Source organism: Ambystoma mexicanum, chromosome 7q, assembly GCF_040938575.1.
Source record: "Ambystoma mexicanum isolate Mex_15411 chromosome 7q, UKY_AmexF1_1, whole genome shotgun sequence".
Lineage (NCBI taxonomy): Eukaryota > Metazoa > Chordata > Amphibia > Caudata > Ambystomatidae > Ambystoma > Ambystoma mexicanum.
The window spans coordinates 1,087,025,773-1,087,047,555 of NC_090941.1; the positions used below are offsets into that span (position 1 = coordinate 1,087,025,773).

General features: G+C 54.7%; 8 non-coding genes across 8 annotated transcripts; all 8 read right to left on the bottom strand.

Annotated features, from left to right (window-relative positions):
- Positions 1 to 2,336: 2,336 nt before the first annotated feature.
- Positions 2,337 to 2,455, bottom strand: LOC138529065 (5S ribosomal RNA). The gene has a single exon (XR_011284417.1). It is a non-coding gene; the product is annotated as a 5S ribosomal RNA (ribosomal RNA).
- A 2,469-nt stretch (positions 2,456 to 4,924) lies between these two features.
- LOC138529094 (5S ribosomal RNA) lies at positions 4,925 to 5,043 on the bottom strand. The gene has a single exon (XR_011284445.1). It is a non-coding gene; the product is annotated as a 5S ribosomal RNA (ribosomal RNA).
- A 2,469-nt stretch (positions 5,044 to 7,512) lies between these two features.
- On the bottom strand, positions 7,513 to 7,631 carry LOC138529066 (5S ribosomal RNA). The gene has a single exon (XR_011284418.1). It is a non-coding gene; the product is annotated as a 5S ribosomal RNA (ribosomal RNA).
- A 2,471-nt stretch (positions 7,632 to 10,102) lies between these two features.
- On the bottom strand, positions 10,103 to 10,221 carry LOC138529068 (5S ribosomal RNA). The gene has a single exon (XR_011284420.1). It is a non-coding gene; the product is annotated as a 5S ribosomal RNA (ribosomal RNA).
- A 2,469-nt stretch (positions 10,222 to 12,690) lies between these two features.
- LOC138529069 (5S ribosomal RNA) lies at positions 12,691 to 12,809 on the bottom strand. Its single transcript, XR_011284421.1, has one exon. It is a non-coding gene; the product is annotated as a 5S ribosomal RNA (ribosomal RNA).
- Positions 12,810 to 15,278: 2,469 nt separating this feature from the next.
- Positions 15,279 to 15,397, bottom strand: LOC138529095 (5S ribosomal RNA). The gene has a single exon (XR_011284446.1). It is a non-coding gene; the product is annotated as a 5S ribosomal RNA (ribosomal RNA).
- A 2,469-nt stretch (positions 15,398 to 17,866) lies between these two features.
- Positions 17,867 to 17,985, bottom strand: LOC138529070 (5S ribosomal RNA). Its single transcript, XR_011284422.1, has one exon. It is a non-coding gene; the product is annotated as a 5S ribosomal RNA (ribosomal RNA).
- A 2,469-nt stretch (positions 17,986 to 20,454) lies between these two features.
- On the bottom strand, positions 20,455 to 20,573 carry LOC138529071 (5S ribosomal RNA). Its single transcript, XR_011284423.1, has one exon. It is a non-coding gene; the product is annotated as a 5S ribosomal RNA (ribosomal RNA).
- Positions 20,574 to 21,783: the final 1,210 nt, after the last annotated feature.

Sequence of the window (21,783 nt, forward strand, 5' to 3'; positions counted from 1 at the left end):
CTGCCAGCTTGGAAAAGCAACGAGCGGCTCCATGCACCCACTTTTGAAATACCCACTTGCCTACTCATGTTTGCAAAGAAAGTGTCTGTAAATTCAGGCCAAGCCACACTTGCACTCACTCACCCAAGCATCCGTTCCTTACAAAACTTTAAAAAAAAACTCGGAAAGAAAGATGGAAATAAACACACACACAATTTTCCTGCTGGGGTCTCCTCGACTCTTTGGAAGGCAGAGGGCGATGTTGGTTGAGGCCTTACCTTCTCGGGCTGGCGGCCTACAAGTCCAGGAAAGAAGCAGGCCCAGTAACAGCAGCTGAGGCCCCCAGCCCAGCCCAGCCCAGGCAGGCATCAGCTTAAGGCTGACTCTCTACCCCACTGCTGCCCCAAATTGGTTTGGCAAAAGTTTGCAAAGAAGATGCCTGTAAATTTAACTCACGCCACACTAGCACTCACCCAGGCGTCGGTTCCTTACAAAAATAGAAAGCACCTCTAAAAAAGAAGAAATAAACACACACACAATTTTCCTGCTGGGGTCTCCTCGACTCTTTGAAAGGCAGAGGGCGATGTTGGTTGAGGCCCTTACCTTCTCCGGCTGGTGGCCTACAAGTCCAGGAAAGAAGCATGCCCAGTAACAGCAGCTGAGGCCCCCAGACCAGCCCAGCCCAGCCCAGGCAGCCATCAGCTGAAGGCTGACTCTCTACCCCAGTGCTGGTCCAAGTTGGTTTGGCAAAATTTTGCAAAGAAGATGCCTGTAAATGTAACTCACGCCACACTAGCACTCACCCAGGCGTCGGTTCCTTACAAAAATAGAAAGCACCTCTAAAAAAAGAAGAAATAAACACACACACAATTTTCCTGCTGCGGTCTCCTCGACTCTTTGGAAGGCAGAGGGCGATGTTGGTTGAAGCCCTTACCTTCTCTGGCTGGCGGCCTACAAGACCAGGAAAGAAGCAGGCCCAGTAACAGCAGCTGAGGCCCCCAGCCCAGCCACGCCTAGGCAGGCATCAGCTTAAGGCTGACTCTCTACCCCACTGCTGCCCCAAATTGGTTTGGCAAAAGTTTGCAAAGAAGATGCCTGTAAATTTAACTCACGCCACACTAGCACTCACCCAGGCGTCGGTTCCTTACAAAAATAGAAAGCACCTCTAAAAAAGAAGAAATAAACACACACACAATTTTCCTGCTGCGGTCTCCTCGACTCTTTGGAAGGCAGAGGGCGATGTTGGTTGAAGCCCTTACCTTCTCTGGCTGGCGGCCTACAAGACCAGGAAAGAAGCAGGCCCAGTAACAGCAGCTGAGGCCCCCAGCCCAGCCACGCCTAGGCAGGCATCAGCGGAAGGCTGACTCTCTACCCCAGTGCTGCTCCAAGTTGGTTTGGCAAAAGTTTGCAAAGAAGCTGCCCGTAAATTCACCTCAAGCCACACTAGCACTCACCCAGGCGTCAGTTCCTTACAAAAATAGAAAGAATCTCTAAAAAAGAAGAAATAAACACACACACAATTTTCCTGCTTCTATCCCCTCGACTCCTTGGAAGGCGGAGGGCAACCTTCGCCGCTGGTGGCCTTCACATGCAGGAAAGAAGCACACCCAGGAACAGCAGCTGAGGCTCCCAGCCCAGGCAGGCTTCAGCTGAAGGCCGACTTGGGAAGCACTGAGGCCAGACCCTGGGCTCCTGGGTCCCTCGGTTGAAGGCTCGAGGCCAGACCCCTTGGCTCCTGTGTCCCTTGGCTGAAGGCTCGACCAGTGCTCGACCAGGCTCGATCAGGCGAGATATTAGGTAGCATGGGGCCCAGCTGGGACTTCTAGGAAGCTTAGGGTGACGGCCGCTTCTGCCCCATCATCCAGAGGCCTGGCTATGGAGAGGCATGATGTGGCCTCCCTCCCTTCCTGCCTCTTGTAGGCACTTCTCCCCCGTGAGCACTTCCCGCTCCAAGTGTCCCCTTGTCTCCCAGGGTGCACTCTTCCTCTAGAGCCCACATATGCAGATGAGGCCCATCCACTTGCCTCCCCTAGCTGTAGGGGGCCTTGCGCGTCCACTGGAGAGAAAACGGGGAGACGCTGGAGGTGCTTTGCCAGGGACACGAGTGGCCCTTTCTGGCTGCATCCACCCACCCGAGGCGGCGAGCTGCTGCCCTGGCTTCAGTCTCCTGCTGCTCCAAGTTAGTTTGGCGACAACGTGTCCGCCTCTGACGGGGCTCTGCATTGGAGCGAGGGCTGCTGTCTGCCCCTGTGCCTTTTTCACGCGCCGTGTTTGTTAAAATTAAAAGCGGAATGGAGGAAAAATGTAGTTCAAGACGGGGAAGACGAACGCCGCCTATCGGGCACAGAGTAGCAAAATGCCTACAGCACCTGGTATTCCCAGGCGGTCTCCCATCCAAGTACTAACCAGGCCCGACCCTGCTTAGCTTCCGAGATCGGACGAGATCGGGCGCATTCAGGGTGGTATGGCCGTAGGCGAAGAGTGCGCCGATTCCGAGCCTCTTGTGCTGTGTCGGCTCCTCCGACGTCCACTGCCCTCTTGCAAGGCTGAACGCTGTCCTCTGCAGTGTGCTTCTGCCCTTCTTTTTGCCTCAAGCTCAGGAGCCACAGCTGCCAGCTTGGAAAAGCAACGAGCGGCTCCATGCACCCACTTTTGAAATACCCACTTGCCTACTCATGTTTGCAAAGAAAGTGTCTGTAAATTCAGGCCAAGCCACACTTGCACTCACTCACCCAAGCATCCGTTCCTTACAAAACTTTAAAAAAAAACTCGGAAAGAAAGATGGAAATAAACACACACACAATTTTCCTGCTGGGGTCTCCTCGACTCTTTGGAAGGCAGAGGGCGATGTTGGTTGAGGCCTTACCTTCTCGGGCTGGCGGCCTACAAGTCCAGGAAAGAAGCAGGCCCAGTAACAGCAGCTGAGGCCCCCAGCCCAGCCCAGCCCAGGCAGGCATCAGCTTAAGGCTGACTCTCTACCCCACTGCTGCCCCAAATTGGTTTGGCAAAAGTTTGCAAAGAAGATGCCTGTAAATTTAACTCACGCCACACTAGCACTCACCCAGGCGTCGGTTCCTTACAAAAATAGAAAGCACCTCTAAAAAAGAAGAAATAAACACACACACAATTTTCCTGCTGGGGTCTCCTCGACTCTTTGAAAGGCAGAGGGCGATGTTGGTTGAGGCCCTTACCTTCTCCGGCTGGTGGCCTACAAGTCCAGGAAAGAAGCATGCCCAGTAACAGCAGCTGAGGCCCCCAGACCAGCCCAGCCCAGCCCAGGCAGCCATCAGCTGAAGGCTGACTCTCTACCCCAGTGCTGGTCCAAGTTGGTTTGGCAAAATTTTGCAAAGAAGATGCCTGTAAATGTAACTCACGCCACACTAGCACTCACCCAGGCGTCGGTTCCTTACAAAAATAGAAAGCACCTCTAAAAAAAGAAGAAATAAACACACACACAATTTTCCTGCTGCGGTCTCCTCGACTCTTTGGAAGGCAGAGGGCGATGTTGGTTGAAGCCCTTACCTTCTCTGGCTGGCGGCCTACAAGACCAGGAAAGAAGCAGGCCCAGTAACAGCAGCTGAGGCCCCCAGCCCAGCCACGCCTAGGCAGGCATCAGCTTAAGGCTGACTCTCTACCCCACTGCTGCCCCAAATTGGTTTGGCAAAAGTTTGCAAAGAAGATGCCTGTAAATTTAACTCACGCCACACTAGCACTCACCCAGGCGTCGGTTCCTTACAAAAATAGAAAGCACCTCTAAAAAAGAAGAAATAAACACACACACAATTTTCCTGCTGCGGTCTCCTCGACTCTTTGGAAGGCAGAGGGCGATGTTGGTTGAAGCCCTTACCTTCTCTGGCTGGCGGCCTACAAGACCAGGAAAGAAGCAGGCCCAGTAACAGCAGCTGAGGCCCCCAGCCCAGCCACGCCTAGGCAGGCATCAGCGGAAGGCTGACTCTCTACCCCAGTGCTGCTCCAAGTTGGTTTGGCAAAAGTTTGCAAAGAAGCTGCCCGTAAATTCACCTCAAGCCACACTAGCACTCACCCAGGCGTCAGTTCCTTACAAAAATAGAAAGAATCTCTAAAAAAGAAGAAATAAACACACACACAATTTTCCTGCTTCTATCCCCTCGACTCCTTGGAAGGCGGAGGGCAACCTTCGCCGCTGGTGGCCTTCACATGCAGGAAAGAAGCACACCCAGGAACAGCAGCTGAGGCTCCCAGCCCAGGCAGGCTTCAGCTGAAGGCCGACTTGGGAAGCACTGAGGCCAGACCCTGGGCTCCTGGGTCCCTCGGTTGAAGGCTCGAGGCCAGACCCCTTGGCTCCTGTGTCCCTTGGCTGAAGGCTCGACCAGTGCTCGACCAGGCTCGATCAGGCGAGATATTAGGTAGCATGGGGCCCAGCTGGGACTTCTAGGAAGCTTAGGGTGACGGCCGCTTCTGCCCCATCATCCAGAGGCCTGGCTATGGAGAGGCATGATGTGGCCTCCCTCCCTTCCTGCCTCTTGTAGGCACTTCTCCCCCGTGAGCACTTCCCGCTCCAAGTGTCCCCTTGTCTCCCAGGGTGCACTCTTCCTCTAGAGCCCACATATGCAGATGAGGCCCATCCACTTGCCTCCCCTAGCTGTAGGGGGCCTTGCGCGTCCACTGGAGAGAAAACGGGGAGACGCTGGAGGTGCTTTGCCAGGGACACGAGTGGCCCTTTCTGGCTGCATCCACCCACCCGAGGCGGCGAGCTGCTGCCCTGGCTTCAGTCTCCTGCTGCTCCAAGTTAGTTTGGCGACAACGTGTCCGCCTCTGACGGGGCTCTGCATTGGAGCGAGGGCTGCTGTCTGCCCCTGTGCCTTTTTCACGCGCCGTGTTTGTTAAAATTAAAAGCGGAATGGAGGAAAAATGTAGTTCAAGACGGGGAAGACGAACGCCGCCTATCGGGCACAGAGTAGCAAAATACCTACAGCACCTGGTATTCCCAGGCGGTCTCCCATCCAAGTACTAACCAGGCCCGACCCTGCTTAGCTTCCGAGATCGGACGAGATCGGGCGCATTCAGGGTGGTATGGCCGTAGGCGAAGAGTGCGCCGATTCCGAGCCTCTTGTGCTGTGTCGGCTCCTCCGACGTCCACTGCCCTCTTGCAAGGCTGAACGCTGTCCTCTGCAGTGTGCTTCTGCCCTTCTTTTTGCCTCAAGCTCAGGAGCCACAGCTGCCAGCTTGGAAAAGCAACGAGCGGCTCCATGCACCCACTTTTGAAATACCCACTTGCCTACTCATGTTTGCAAAGAAAGTGTCTGTAAATTCAGGCCAAGCCACACTTGCACTCACTCACCCAAGCATCCGTTCCTTACAAAACTTTAAAAAAAAACTCGGAAAGAAAGATGGAAATAAACACACACACAATTTTCCTGCTGGGGTCTCCTCGACTCTTTGGAAGGCAGAGGGCGATGTTGGTTGAGGCCTTACCTTCTCGGGCTGGCGGCCTACAAGTCCAGGAAAGAAGCAGGCCCAGTAACAGCAGCTGAGGCCCCCAGCCCAGCCCAGCCCAGGCAGGCATCAGCTTAAGGCTGACTCTCTACCCCACTGCTGCCCCAAATTGGTTTGGCAAAAGTTTGCAAAGAAGATGCCTGTAAATTTAACTCACGCCACACTAGCACTCACCCAGGCGTCGGTTCCTTACAAAAATAGAAAGCACCTCTAAAAAAGAAGAAATAAACACACACACAATTTTCCTGCTGGGGTCTCCTCGACTCTTTGAAAGGCAGAGGGCGATGTTGGTTGAGGCCCTTACCTTCTCCGGCTGGTGGCCTACAAGTCCAGGAAAGAAGCATGCCCAGTAACAGCAGCTGAGGCCCCCAGACCAGCCCAGCCCAGCCCAGGCAGCCATCAGCTGAAGGCTGACTCTCTACCCCAGTGCTGGTCCAAGTTGGTTTGGCAAAATTTTGCAAAGAAGATGCCTGTAAATGTAACTCACGCCACACTAGCACTCACCCAGGCGTCGGTTCCTTACAAAAATAGAAAGCACCTCTAAAAAAAGAAGAAATAAACACACACACAATTTTCCTGCTGCGGTCTCCTCGACTCTTTGGAAGGCAGAGGGCGATGTTGGTTGAAGCCCTTACCTTCTCTGGCTGGCGGCCTACAAGACCAGGAAAGAAGCAGGCCCAGTAACAGCAGCTGAGGCCCCCAGCCCAGCCACGCCTAGGCAGGCATCAGCTTAAGGCTGACTCTCTACCCCACTGCTGCCCCAAATTGGTTTGGCAAAAGTTTGCAAAGAAGATGCCTGTAAATTTAACTCACGCCACACTAGCACTCACCCAGGCGTCGGTTCCTTACAAAAATAGAAAGCACCTCTAAAAAAGAAGAAATAAACACACACACAATTTTCCTGCTGCGGTCTCCTCGACTCTTTGGAAGGCAGAGGGCGATGTTGGTTGAAGCCCTTACCTTCTCTGGCTGGCGGCCTACAAGACCAGGAAAGAAGCAGGCCCAGTAACAGCAGCTGAGGCCCCCAGCCCAGCCACGCCTAGGCAGGCATCAGCGGAAGGCTGACTCTCTACCCCAGTGCTGCTCCAAGTTGGTTTGGCAAAAGTTTGCAAAGAAGCTGCCCGTAAATTCACCTCAAGCCACACTAGCACTCACCCAGGCGTCAGTTCCTTACAAAAATAGAAAGAATCTCTAAAAAAGAAGAAATAAACACACACACAATTTTCCTGCTTCTATCCCCTCGACTCCTTGGAAGGCGGAGGGCAACCTTCGCCGCTGGTGGCCTTCACATGCAGGAAAGAAGCACACCCAGGAACAGCAGCTGAGGCTCCCAGCCCAGGCAGGCTTCAGCTGAAGGCCGACTTGGGAAGCACTGAGGCCAGACCCTGGGCTCCTGGGTCCCTCGGTTGAAGGCTCGAGGCCAGACCCCTTGGCTCCTGTGTCCCTTGGCTGAAGGCTCGACCAGTGCTCGACCAGGCTCGATCAGGCGAGATATTAGGTAGCATGGGGCCCAGCTGGGACTTCTAGGAAGCTTAGGGTGACGGCCGCTTCTGCCCCATCATCCAGAGGCCTGGCTATGGAGAGGCATGATGTGGCCTCCCTCCCTTCCTGCCTCTTGTAGGCACTTCTCCCCCGTGAGCACTTCCCGCTCCAAGTGTCCCCTTGTCTCCCAGGGTGCACTCTTCCTCTAGAGCCCACATATGCAGATGAGGCCCATCCACTTGCCTCCCCTAGCTGTAGGGGGCCTTGCGCGTCCACTGGAGAGAAAACGGGGAGACGCTGGAGGTGCTTTGCCAGGGACACGAGTGGCCCTTTCTGGCTGCATCCACCCACCCGAGGCGGCGAGCTGCTGCCCTGGCTTCAGTCTCCTGCTGCTCCAAGTTAGTTTGGCGACAACGTGTCCGCCTCTGACGGGGCTCTGCATTGGAGCGAGGGCTGCTGTCTGCCCCTGTGCCTTTTTCACGCGCCGTGTTTGTTAAAATTAAAAGCGGAATGGAGGAAAAATGTAGTTCAAGACGGGGAAGACGAACGCCGCCTATCGGGCACAGAGTAGCAAAATGCCTACAGCACCTGGTATTCCCAGGCGGTCTCCCATCCAAGTACTAACCAGGCCCGACCCTGCTTAGCTTCCGAGATCGGACGAGATCGGGCGCATTCAGGGTGGTATGGCCGTAGGCGAAGAGTGCGCCGATTCCGAGCCTCTTGTGCTGTGTCGGCTCCTCCGACGTCCACTGCCCTCTTGCAAGGCTGAACGCTGTCCTCTGCAGTGTGCTTCTGCCCTTCTTTTTGCCTCAAGCTCAGGAGCCACAGCTGCCAGCTTGGAAAAGCAACGAGCGGCTCCATGCACCCACTTTTGAAATACCCACTTGCCTACTCATGTTTGCAAAGAAAGTGTCTGTAAATTCAGGCCAAGCCACACTTGCACTCACTCACCCAAGCATCCGTTCCTTACAAAACTTTAAAAAAAAACTCGGAAAGAAAGATGGAAATAAACACACACACAATTTTCCTGCTGGGGTCTCCTCGACTCTTTGGAAGGCAGAGGGCGATGTTGGTTGAGGCCTTACCTTCTCGGGCTGGCGGCCTACAAGTCCAGGAAAGAAGCAGGCCCAGTAACAGCAGCTGAGGCCCCCAGCCCAGCCCAGCCCAGGCAGGCATCAGCTTAAGGCTGACTCTCTACCCCACTGCTGCCCCAAATTGGTTTGGCAAAAGTTTGCAAAGAAGATGCCTGTAAATTTAACTCACGCCACACTAGCACTCACCCAGGCGTCGGTTCCTTACAAAAATAGAAAGCACCTCTAAAAAAGAAGAAATAAACACACACACAATTTTCCTGCTGGGGTCTCCTCGACTCTTTGAAAGGCAGAGGGCGATGTTGGTTGAGGCCCTTACCTTCTCCGGCTGGTGGCCTACAAGTCCAGGAAAGAAGCATGCCCAGTAACAGCAGCTGAGGCCCCCAGACCAGCCCAGCCCAGCCCAGGCAGCCATCAGCTGAAGGCTGACTCTCTACCCCAGTGCTGGTCCAAGTTGGTTTGGCAAAATTTTGCAAAGAAGATGCCTGTAAATGTAACTCACGCCACACTAGCACTCACCCAGGCGTCGGTTCCTTACAAAAATAGAAAGCACCTCTAAAAAAAGAAGAAATAAACACACACACAATTTTCCTGCTGCGGTCTCCTCGACTCTTTGGAAGGCAGAGGGCGATGTTGGTTGAAGCCCTTACCTTCTCTGGCTGGCGGCCTACAAGACCAGGAAAGAAGCAGGCCCAGTAACAGCAGCTGAGGCCCCCAGCCCAGCCACGCCTAGGCAGGCATCAGCTTAAGGCTGACTCTCTACCCCACTGCTGCCCCAAATTGGTTTGGCAAAAGTTTGCAAAGAAGATGCCTGTAAATTTAACTCACGCCACACTAGCACTCACCCAGGCGTCGGTTCCTTACAAAAATAGAAAGCACCTCTAAAAAAGAAGAAATAAACACACACACAATTTTCCTGCTGCGGTCTCCTCGACTCTTTGGAAGGCAGAGGGCGATGTTGGTTGAAGCCCTTACCTTCTCTGGCTGGCGGCCTACAAGACCAGGAAAGAAGCAGGCCCAGTAACAGCAGCTGAGGCCCCCAGCCCAGCCACGCCTAGGCAGGCATCAGCGGAAGGCTGACTCTCTACCCCAGTGCTGCTCCAAGTTGGTTTGGCAAAAGTTTGCAAAGAAGCTGCCCGTAAATTCACCTCAAGCCACACTAGCACTCACCCAGGCGTCAGTTCCTTACAAAAATAGAAAGAATCTCTAAAAAAGAAGAAATAAACACACACACAATTTTCCTGCTTCTATCCCCTCGACTCCTTGGAAGGCGGAGGGCAACCTTCGCCGCTGGTGGCCTTCACATGCAGGAAAGAAGCACACCCAGGAACAGCAGCTGAGGCTCCCAGCCCAGGCAGGCTTCAGCTGAAGGCCGACTTGGGAAGCACTGAGGCCAGACCCTGGGCTCCTGGGTCCCTCGGTTGAAGGCTCGAGGCCAGACCCCTTGGCTCCTGTGTCCCTTGGCTGAAGGCTCGACCAGTGCTCGACCAGGCTCGATCAGGCGAGATATTAGGTAGCATGGGGCCCAGCTGGGACTTCTAGGAAGCTTAGGGTGACGGCCGCTTCTGCCCCATCATCCAGAGGCCTGGCTATGGAGAGGCATGATGTGGCCTCCCTCCCTTCCTGCCTCTTGTAGGCACTTCTCCCCCGTGAGCACTTCCCGCTCCAAGTGTCCCCTTGTCTCCCAGGGTGCACTCTTCCTCTAGAGCCCACATATGCAGATGAGGCCCATCCACTTGCCTCCCCTAGCTGTAGGGGGCCTTGCGCGTCCACTGGAGAGAAAACGGGGAGACGCTGGAGGTGCTTTGCCAGGGACACGAGTGGCCCTTTCTGGCTGCATCCACCCACCCGAGGCGGCGAGCTGCTGCCCTGGCTTCAGTCTCCTGCTGCTCCAAGTTAGTTTGGCGACAACGTGTCCGCCTCTGACGGGGCTCTGCATTGGAGCGAGGGCTGCTGTCTGCCCCTGTGCCTTTTTCACGCGCGCCGTGTTTGTTAAAATTAAAAGCGGAATGGAGGAAAAATGTAGTTCAAGACGGGGAAGACGAACGCCGCCTATCGGGCACAGAGTAGCAAAATGCCTACAGCACCTGGTATTCCCAGGCGGTCTCCCATCCAAGTACTAACCAGGCCCGACCCTGCTTAGCTTCCGAGATCGGACGAGATCGGGCGCATTCAGGGTGGTATGGCCGTAGGCGAAGAGTGCGCCGATTCCGAGCCTCTTGTGCTGTGTCGGCTCCTCCGACGTCCACTGCCCTCTTGCAAGGCTGAACGCTGTCCTCTGCAGTGTGCTTCTGCCCTTCTTTTTGCCTCAAGCTCAGGAGCCACAGCTGCCAGCTTGGAAAAGCAACGAGCGGCTCCATGCACCCACTTTTGAAATACCCACTTGCCTACTCATGTTTGCAAAGAAAGTGTCTGTAAATTCAGGCCAAGCCACACTTGCACTCACTCACCCAAGCATCCGTTCCTTACAAAACTTTAAAAAAAAACTCGGAAAGAAAGATGGAAATAAACACACACACAATTTTCCTGCTGGGGTCTCCTCGACTCTTTGGAAGGCAGAGGGCGATGTTGGTTGAGGCCTTACCTTCTCGGGCTGGCGGCCTACAAGTCCAGGAAAGAAGCAGGCCCAGTAACAGCAGCTGAGGCCCCCAGCCCAGCCCAGCCCAGGCAGGCATCAGCTTAAGGCTGACTCTCTACCCCACTGCTGCCCCAAATTGGTTTGGCAAAAGTTTGCAAAGAAGATGCCTGTAAATTTAACTCACGCCACACTAGCACTCACCCAGGCGTCGGTTCCTTACAAAAATAGAAAGCACCTCTAAAAAAGAAGAAATAAACACACACACAATTTTCCTGCTGGGGTCTCCTCGACTCTTTGAAAGGCAGAGGGCGATGTTGGTTGAGGCCCTTACCTTCTCCGGCTGGTGGCCTACAAGTCCAGGAAAGAAGCATGCCCAGTAACAGCAGCTGAGGCCCCCAGACCAGCCCAGCCCAGCCCAGGCAGCCATCAGCTGAAGGCTGACTCTCTACCCCAGTGCTGGTCCAAGTTGGTTTGGCAAAATTTTGCAAGGAAGATGCCTGTAAATGTAACTCACGCCACACTAGCACTCGCCCAGGCGTCGGTTCCTTAAAAAAATAGAAAGCACCTCTAAAAAAAGAAGAAATAAACACACACACAATTTTCCTGCTGCGGTCTCCTCGACTCTTTGGAAGGCAGAGGGCGATGTTGGTTGAAGCCCTTACCTTCTCTGGCTGGCGGCCTACAAGACCAGGAAAGAAGCAGGCCCAGTAACAGCAGCTGAGGCCCCCAGCCCAGCCACGCCTAGGCAGGCATCAGCTTAAGGCTGACTCTCTACCCCACTGCTGCCCCAAATTGGTTTGGCAAAAGTTTGCAAAGAAGATGCCTGTAAATTTAACTCACGCCACACTAGCACTCACCCAGGCGTCGGTTCCTTACAAAAATAGAAAGCACCTCTAAAAAAGAAGAAATAAACACACACACAATTTTCCTGCTGCGGTCTCCTCGACTCTTTGGAAGGCAGAGGGCGATGTTGGTTGAAGCCCTTACCTTCTCTGGCTGGCGGCCTACAAGACCAGGAAAGAAGCAGGCCCAGTAACAGCAGCTGAGGCCCCCAGCCCAGCCACGCCTAGGCAGGCATCAGCGGAAGGCTGACTCTCTACCCCAGTGCTGCTCCAAGTTGGTTTGGCAAAAGTTTGCAAAGAAGCTGCCCGTAAATTCACCTCAAGCCACACTAGCACTCACCCAGGCGTCAGTTCCTTACAAAAATAGAAAGAATCTCTAAAAAAGAAGAAATAAACACACACACAATTTTCCTGCTTCTATCCCCTCGACTCCTTGGAAGGCGGAGGGCAACCTTCGCCGCTGGTGGCCTTCACATGCAGGAAAGAAGCACACCCAGGAACAGCAGCTGAGGCTCCCAGCCCAGGCAGGCTTCAGCTGAAGGCCGACTTGGGAAGCACTGAGGCCAGACCCTGGGCTCCTGGGTCCCTCGGTTGAAGGCTCGAGGCCAGACCCCTTGGCTCCTGTGTCCCTTGGCTGAAGGCTCGACCAGTGCTCGACCAGGCTCGATCAGGCGAGATATTAGGTAGCATGGGGCCCAGCTGGGACTTCTAGGAAGCTTAGGGTGACGGCCGCTTCTGCCCCATCATCCAGAGGCCTGGCTATGGAGAGGCATGATGTGGCCTCCCTCCCTTCCTGCCTCTTGTAGGCACTTCTCCCCCGTGAGCACTTCCCGCTCCAAGTGTCCCCTTGTCTCCCAGGGTGCACTCTTCCTCTAGAGCCCACATATGCAGATGAGGCCCATCCACTTGCCTCCCCTAGCTGTAGGGGGCCTTGCGCGTCCACTGGAGAGAAAACGGGGAGACGCTGGAGGTGCTTTGCCAGGGACACGAGTGGCCCTTTCTGGCTGCATCCACCCACCCGAGGCGGCGAGCTGCTGCCCTGGCTTCAGTCTCCTGCTGCTCCAAGTTAGTTTGGCGACAACGTGTCCGCCTCTGACGGGGCTCTGCATTGGAGCGAGGGCTGCTGTCTGCCCCTGTGCCTTTTTCACGCGCCGTGTTTGTTAAAATTAAAAGCGGAATGGAGGAAAAATGTAGTTCAAGACGGGGAAGACGAACGCCGCCTATCGGGCACAGAGTAGCAAAATGCCTACAGCACCTGGTATTCCCAGGCGGTCTCCCATCCAAGTACTAACCAGGCCCGACCCTGCTTAGCTTCCGAGATCGGACGAGATCGGGCGCATTCAGGGTGGTATGGCCGTAGGCGAAGAGTGCGCCGATTCCGAGCCTCTTGTGCTGTGTCGGCTCCTCCGACGTCCACTGCCCTCTTGCAAGGCTGAACGCTGTCCTCTGCAGTGTGCTTCTGCCCTTCTTTTTGCCTCAAGCTCAGGAGCCACAGCTGCCAGCTTGGAAAAGCAACGAGCGGCTCCATGCACCCACTTTTGAAATACCCACTTGCCTACTCATGTTTGCAAAGAAAGTGTCTGTAAATTCAGGCCAAGCCACACTTGCACTCACTCACCCAAGCATCCGTTCCTTACAAAACTTTAAAAAAAAACTCGGAAAGAAAGATGGAAATAAACACACACACAATTTTCCTGCTGGGGTCTCCTCGACTCTTTGGAAGGCAGAGGGCGATGTTGGTTGAGGCCTTACCTTCTCGGGCTGGCGGCCTACAAGTCCAGGAAAGAAGCAGGCCCAGTAACAGCAGCTGAGGCCCCCAGCCCAGCCCAGCCCAGGCAGGCATCAGCTTAAGGCTGACTCTCTACCCCACTGCTGCCCCAAATTGGTTTGGCAAAAGTTTGCAAAGAAGATGCCTGTAAATTTAACTCACGCCACACTAGCACTCACCCAGGCGTCGGTTCCTTACAAAAATAGAAAGCACCTCTAAAAAAGAAGAAATAAACACACACACAATTTTCCTGCTGGGGTCTCCTCGACTCTTTGAAAGGCAGAGGGCGATGTTGGTTGAGGCCCTTACCTTCTCCGGCTGGTGGCCTACAAGTCCAGGAAAGAAGCATGCCCAGTAACAGCAGCTGAGGCCCCCAGACCAGCCCAGCCCAGCCCAGGCAGCCATCAGCTGAAGGCTGACTCTCTACCCCAGTGCTGGTCCAAGTTGGTTTGGCAAAATTTTGCAAAGAAGATGCCTGTAAATGTAACTCACGCCACACTAGCACTCACCCAGGCGTCGGTTCCTTACAAAAATAGAAAGCACCTCTAAAAAAAGAAGAAATAAACACACACACAATTTTCCTGCTGCGGTCTCCTCGACTCTTTGGAAGGCAGAGGGCGATGTTGGTTGAAGCCCTTACCTTCTCTGGCTGGCGGCCTACAAGACCAGGAAAGAAGCAGGCCCAGTAACAGCAGCTGAGGCCCCCAGCCCAGCCACGCCTAGGCAGGCATCAGCTTAAGGCTGACTCTCTACCCCACTGCTGCCCCAAATTGGTTTGGCAAAAGTTTGCAAAGAAGATGCCTGTAAATTTAACTCACGCCACACTAGCACTCACCCAGGCGTCGGTTCCTTACAAAAATAGAAAGCACCTCTAAAAAAGAAGAAATAAACACACACACAATTTTCCTGCTGCGGTCTCCTCGACTCTTTGGAAGGCAGAGGGCGATGTTGGTTGAAGCCCTTACCTTCTCTGGCTGGCGGCCTACAAGACCAGGAAAGAAGCAGGCCCAGTAACAGCAGCTGAGGCCCCCAGCCCAGCCACGCCTAGGCAGGCATCAGCGGAAGGCTGACTCTCTACCCCAGTGCTGCTCCAAGTTGGTTTGGCAAAAGTTTGCAAAGAAGCTGCCCGTAAATTCACCTCAAGCCACACTAGCACTCACCCAGGCGTCAGTTCCTTACAAAAATAGAAAGAATCTCTAAAAAAGAAGAAATAAACACACACACAATTTTCCTGCTTCTATCCCCTCGACTCCTTGGAAGGCGGAGGGCAACCTTCGCCGCTGGTGGCCTTCACATGCAGGAAAGAAGCACACCCAGGAACAGCAGCTGAGGCTCCCAGCCCAGGCAGGCTTCAGCTGAAGGCCGACTTGGGAAGCACTGAGGCCAGACCCTGGGCTCCTGGGTCCCTCGGTTGAAGGCTCGAGGCCAGACCCCTTGGCTCCTGTGTCCCTTGGCTGAAGGCTCGACCAGTGCTCGACCAGGCTCGATCAGGCGAGATATTAGGTAGCATGGGGCCCAGCTGGGACTTCTAGGAAGCTTAGGGTGACGGCCGCTTCTGCCCCATCATCCAGAGGCCTGGCTATGGAGAGGCATGATGTGGCCTCCCTCCCTTCCTGCCTCTTGTAGGCACTTCTCCCCCGTGAGCACTTCCCGCTCCAAGTGTCCCCTTGTCTCCCAGGGTGCACTCTTCCTCTAGAGCCCACATATGCAGATGAGGCCCATCCACTTGCCTCCCCTAGCTGTAGGGGGCCTTGCGCGTCCACTGGAGAGAAAACGGGGAGACGCTGGAGGTTCTTTGCCAGGGACACGAGTGGCCCTTTCTGGCTGCATCCACCCACCCGAGGCGGCGAGCTGCTGCCCTGGCTTCAGTCTCCTGCTGCTCCAAGTTAGTTTGGCGACAACGTGTCCGCCTCTGACGGGGCTCTGCATTGGAGCGAGGGCTGCTGTCTGCCCCTGTGCCTTTTTCACGCGCCGTGTTTGTTAAAATTAAAAGCGGAATGGAGGAAAAATGTAGTTCAAGACGGGGAAGACGAACGCCGCCTATCGGGCACAGAGTAGCAAAATACCTACAGCACCTGGTATTCCCAGGCGGTCTCCCATCCAAGTACTAACCAGGCCCGACCCTGCTTAGCTTCCGAGATCGGACGAGATCGGGCGCATTCAGGGTGGTATGGCCGTAGGCGAAGAGTGCGCCGATTCCGAGCCTCTTGTGCTGTGTCGGCTCCTCCGACGTCCACTGCCCTCTTGCAAGGCTGAACGCTGTCCTCTGCAGTGTGCTTCTGCCCTTCTTTTTGCCTCAAGCTCAGGAGCCACAGCTGCCAGCTTGGAAAAGCAACGAGCGGCTCCATGCACCCACTTTTGAAATACCCACTTGCCTACTCATGTTTGCAAAGAAAGTGTCTGTAAATTCAGGCCAAGCCACACTTGCACTCACTCACCCAAGCATCCGTTCCTTACAAAACTTTAAAAAAAAACTCGGAAAGAAAGATGGAAATAAACACACACACAATTTTCCTGCTGGGGTCTCCTCGACTCTTTGGAAGGCAGAGGGCGATGTTGGTTGAGGCCTTACCTTCTCGGGCTGGCGGCCTACAAGTCCAGGAAAGAAGCAGGCCCAGTAACAGCAGCTGAGGCCCCCAGCCCAGCCCAGCCCAGGCAGGCATCAGCTTAAGGCTGACTCTCTACCCCACTGCTGCCCCAAATTGGTTTGGCAAAAGTTTGCAAAGAAGATGCCTGTAAATTTAACTCACGCCACACTAGCACTCACCCAGGCGTCGGTTCCTTACAAAAATAGAAAGCACCTCTAAAAAAGAAGAAATAAACACACACACAATTTTCCTGCTGGGGTCTCCTCGACTCTTTGAAAGGCAGAGGGCGATGTTGGTTGAGGCCCTTACCTTCTCCGGCTGGTGGCCTACAAGTCCAGGAAAGAAGCATGCCCAGTAACAGCAGCTGAGGCCCCCAGACCAGCCCAGCCCAGCCCAGGCAGCCATCAGCTGAAGGCTGACTCTCTACCCCAGTGCTGGTCCAAGTTGGTTTGGCAAAATTTTGCAAAGAAGATGCCTGTAAATGTAACTCACGCCACACTAGCACTCACCCAGGCGTCGGTTCCTTACAAAAATAGAAAGCACCTCTAAAAAAAGAAGAAATAAACACACACACAATTTTCCTGCTGCGGTCTCCTCGACTCTTTGGAAGGCAGAGGGCGATGTTGGTTGAAGCCCTTACCTTCTCTGGCTGGCGGCCTACAAGACCAGGAAAGAAGCAGGCCCAGTAACAGCAGCTGAGGCCCCCAGCCCAGCCACGCCTAGGCAGGCATCAGCTTAAGGCTGACTCTCTACCCCACTGCTGCCCCAAATTGGTTTGGCAAAAGTTTGCAAAGAAGATGCCTGTAAATTTAACTCACGCCACACTAGCACTCACCCAGGCGTCGGTTCCTTACAAAAATAGAAAGCACCTCTAAAAAAGAAGAAATAAACACACACACAATTTTCCTGCTGCGGTCTCCTCGACTCTTTGGAAGGCAGAGGGCGATGTTGGTTGAAGCCCTTACCTTCTCTGGCTGGCGGCCTACAAGACCAGGAAAGAAGCAGGCCCAGTAACAGCAGCTGAGGCCCCCAGCCCAGCCACGCCTAGGCAGGCATCAGCGGAAGGCTGACTCTCTACCCCAGTGCTGCTCCAAGTTGGTTTGGCAAAAGTTTGCAAAGAAGCTGCCCGTAAATTCACCTCAAGCCACACTAGCACTCACCCAGGCGTCAGTTCCTTACAAAAATAGAAAGAATCTCTAAAAAAGAAGAAATAAACACACACACAATTTTCCTGCTTCTATCCCCTCGACTCCTTGGAAGGCGGAGGGCAACCTTCGCCGCTGGTGGCCTTCACATGCAGGAAAGAAGCACACCCAGGAACAGCAGCTGAGGCTCCCAGCCCAGGCAGGCTTCAGCTGAAGGCCGACTTGGGAAGCACTGAGGCCAGACCCTGGGCTCCTGGGTCCCTCGGTTGAAGGCTCGAGGCCAGACCCCTTGGCTCCTGTGTCCCTTGGCTGAAGGCTCGACCAGTGCTCGACCAGGCTCGATCAGGCGAGATATTAGGTAGCATGGGGCCCAGCTGGGACTTCTAGGAAGCTTAGGGTGACGGCCGCTTCTGCCCCATCATCCAGAGGCCTGGCTATGGAGAGGCATGATGTGGCCTCCCTCCCTTCCTGCCTCTTGTAGGCACTTCTCCCCCGTGAGCACTTCCCGCTCCAAGTGTCCCCTTGTCTCCCAGGGTGCACTCTTCCTCTAGAGCCCACATATGCAGATGAGGCCCATCCACTTGCCTCCCCTAGCTGTAGGGGGCCTTGCGCGTCCACTGGAGAGAAAACGGGGAGACGCTGGAGGTGCTTTGCCAGGGACACGAGTGGCCCTTTCTGGCTGCATCCACCCACCCGAGGCGGCGAGCTGCTGCCCTGGCTTCAGTCTCCTGCTGCTCCAAGTTAGTTTGGCGACAACGTGTCCGCCTCTGACGGGGCTCTGCATTGGAGCGAGGGCTGCTGTCTGCCCCTGTGCCTTTTTCACGCGCCGTGTTTGTTAAAATTAAAAGCGGAATGGAGGAAAAATGTAGTTCAAGACGGGGAAGACGAACGCCGCCTATCGGGCACAGAGTAGCAAAATGCCTACAGCACCTGGTATTCCCAGGCGGTCTCCCATCCAAGTACTAACCAGGCCCGACCCTGCTTAGCTTCCGAGATCGGACGAGATCGGGCGCATTCAGGGTGGTATGGCCGTAGGCGAAGAGTGCGCCGATTCCGAGCCTCTTGTGCTGTGTCGGCTCCTCCGACGTCCACTGCCCTCTTGCAAGGCTGAACGCTGTCCTCTGCAGTGTGCTTCTGCCCTTCTTTTTGCCTCAAGCTCAGGAGCCACAGCTGCCAGCTTGGAAAAGCAACGAGCGGCTCCATGCACCCACTTTTGAAATACCCACTTGCCTACTCATGTTTGCAAAGAAAGTGTCTGTAAATTCAGGCCAAGCCACACTTGCACTCACTCACCCAAGCATCCGTTCCTTACAAAACTTTAAAAAAAAACTCGGAAAGAAAGATGGAAATAAACACACACACAATTTTCCTGCTGGGGTCTCCTCGACTCTTTGGAAGGCAGAGGGCGATGTTGGTTGAGGCCTTACCTTCTCGGGCTGGCGGCCTACAAGTCCAGGAAAGAAGCAGGCCCAGTAACAGCAGCTGAGGCCCCCAGCCCAGCCCAGCCCAGGCAGGCATCAGCTTAAGGCTGACTCTCTACCCCACTGCTGCCCCAAATTGGTTTGGCAAAAGTTTGCAAAGAAGATGCCTGTAAATTTAACTCACGCCACACTAGCACTCACCCAGGCGTCGGTTCCTTACAAAAATAGAAAGCACCTCTAAAAAAGAAGAAATAAACACACACACAATTTTCCTGCTGGGGTCTCCTCGACTCTTTGAAAGGCAGAGGGCGATGTTGGTTGAGGCCCTTACCTTCTCCGGCTGGTGGCCTACAAGTCCAGGAAAGAAGCATGCCCAGTAACAGCAGCTGAGGCCCCCAGACCAGCCCAGCCCAGCCCAGGCAGCCATCAGCTGAAGGCTGACTCTCTACCCCAGTGCTGGTCCAAGTTGGTTTGGCAAAATTTTGCAAAGAAGATGCCTGTAAATGTAACTCACGCCACACTAGCACTCACCCAGGCGTCGGTTCCTTACAAAAATAGAAAGCACCTCTAAAAAAAGAAGAAATAAACACACACACAATTTTCCTGCTGCGGTCTCCTCGACTCTTTGGAAGGCAGAGGGCGATGTTGGTTGAAGCCCTTACCTTCTCTGGCTGGCGGCCTACAAGACCAGGAAAGAAGCAGGCCCAGTAACAGCAGCTGAGGCCCCCAGCCCAGCCACGCCTAGGCAGGCATCAGCTTAAGGCTGACTCTCTACCCCACTGCTGCCCCAAATTGGTTTGGCAAAAGTTTGCAAAGAAGATGCCTGTAAATTTAACTCACGCCACACTAGCACTCACCCAGGCGTCGGTTCCTTACAAAAATAGAAAGCACCTCTAAAAAAGAAGAAATAAACACACACACAATTTTCCTGCTGCGGTCTCCTCGACTCTTTGGAAGGCAGAGGGCGATGTTGGTTGAAGCCCTTACCTTCTCTGGCTGGCGGCCTACAAGACCAGGAAAGAAGCAGGCCCAGTAACAGCAGCTGAGGCCCCCAGCCCAGCCACGCCTAGGCAGGCATCAGCGGAAGGCTGACTCTCTACCCCAGTGCTGCTCCAAGTTGGTTTGGCAAAAGTTTGCAAAGAAGCTGCCCGTAAATTCACCTCAAGCCACACTAGCACTCACCCAGGCGTCAGTTCCTTACAAAAATAGAAAGAATCTCTAAAAAAGAAGAAATAAACACACACACAATTTTCCTGCTTCTATCCCCTCGACTCCTTGGAAGGCGGAGGGCAACCTTCGCCGCTGGTGGCCTTCACATGCAGGAAAGAAGCACACCCAGGAACAGCAGCTGAGGCTCCCAGCCCAGGCAGGCTTCAGCTGAAGGCCGACTTGGGAAGCACTGAGGCCAGACCCTGGGCTCCTGGGTCCCTCGGTTGAAGGCTCGAGGCCAGACCCCTTGGCTCCTGTGTCCCTTGGCTGAAGGCTCGACCAGTGCTCGACCAGGCTCGATCAGGCGAGATATTAGGTAGCATGGGGCCCAGCTGGGACTTCTAGGAAGCTTAGGGTGACGGCCGCTTCTGCCCCATCATCCAGAGGCCTGGCTATGGAGAGGCATGATGTGGCCTCCCTCCCTTCCTGCCTCTTGTAGGCACTTCTCCCCCGTGAGCACTTCCCGCTCCAAGTGTCCCCTTGTCTCCCAGGGTGCACTCTTCCTCTAGAGCCCACATATGCAGATGAGGCCCATCCACTTGCCTCCCCTAGCTGTAGGGGGCCTTGCGCGTCCACTGGAGAGAAAACGGGGAGACGCTGGAGGTGCTTTGCCAGGGACACGAGTGGCCCTTTCTGGCTGCATCCACCCACCCGAGGCGGCGAGCTGCTGCCCTGGCTTCAGTCTCCTGCTGCTCCAAGTTAGTTTGGCGACAACGTGTCCGCCTCTGACGGGGCTCTGCATTGGAGCGAGGGCTGCTGTCTGCCCCTGTGCCTTTTTCACGCGCCGTGTTTGTTAAAATTAAAAGCGGAATGGAGGAAAAATGTAGTTCAAGACGGGGAAGACGAACGCCGCCTATCGGGCACAGAGTAGCAAAATGCCTACAGCACCTGGTATTCCCAGGCGGTCTCCCATCCAAGTACTAACCAGGCCCGACCCTGCTTAGCTTCCGAGATCGGACGAGATCGGGCGCATTCAGGGTGGTATGGCCGTAGGCGAAGAGTGCGCCGATTCCGAGCCTCTTGTGCTGTGTCGGCTCCTCCGACGTCCACTGCCCTCTTGCAAGGCTGAACGCTGTCCTCTGCAGTGTGCTTCTGCCCTTCTTTTTGCCTCAAGCTCAGGAGCCACAGCTGCCAGCTTGGAAAAGCAACGAGCGGCTCCATGCACCCACTTTTGAAATACCCACTTGCCTACTCATGTTTGCAAAGAAAGTGTCTGTAAATTCAGGCCAAGCCACACTTGCACTCACTCACCCAAGCATCCGTTCCTTACAAAACTTTAAAAAAAAACTCGGAAAGAAAGATGGAAATAAACACACACACAATTTTCCTGCTGGGGTCTCCTCGACTCTTTGGAAGGCAGAGGGCGATGTTGGTTGAGGCCTTACCTTCTCGGGCTGGCGGCCTACAAGTCCAGGAAAGAAGCAGGCCCAGTAACAGCAGCTGAGGCCCCCAGCCCAGCCCAGCCCAGGCAGGCATCAGCTTAAGGCTGACTCTCTACCCCACTGCTGCCCCAAATTGGTTTGGCAAAAGTTTGCAAAGAAGATGCCTGTAAATTTAACTCACGCCACACTAGCACTCACCCAGGCGTCAGTTCCTTACAAAAATAGAAAGAATCTCTAAAAAAGAAGAAATAAACACACACACAATTTTCCTGCTTCTATCCCCTCGACTCCTTGGAAGGCGGAGGGCAACCTTCGCCGCTGGTGGCCTTCACATGCAGGAAAGAAGCACACCCAGGAACAGCAGCTGAGGCTCCCAGCCCAGGCAGGCTTCAGCTGAAGGCCGACTTGGGAAGCACTGAGGCCAGACCCTGGGCTCCTGGGTCCCTCGGTTGAAGGCTCGAGGCCAGACCCCTTGGCTCCTGTGTCCCTTGGCTGAAGGCTCGACCAGTGCTCGACCAGGCTCGATCAGGCGAGATATTAGGTAGCATGGGGCCCAGCTGGGACTTCTAGGAAGCTTAGGGTGACGGCCGCTTCTGCCCCATCATCCAGAGGCCTGGCTATGGAGAGGCATGATGTGGCCTCCCTCCCTTCCTGCCTCTTGTAGGCACTTCTCCCCCGTGAGCACTTCCCGCTCCAAGTGTCCCCTTGTCTCCCAGGGTGCACTCTTCCTCTAGAGCCCACATATGCAGATGAGGCCCATCCACTTGCCTCCCCTAGCTGTAGGGGGCCTTGCGCGTCCACTGGAGAGAAAACGGGGAGACGC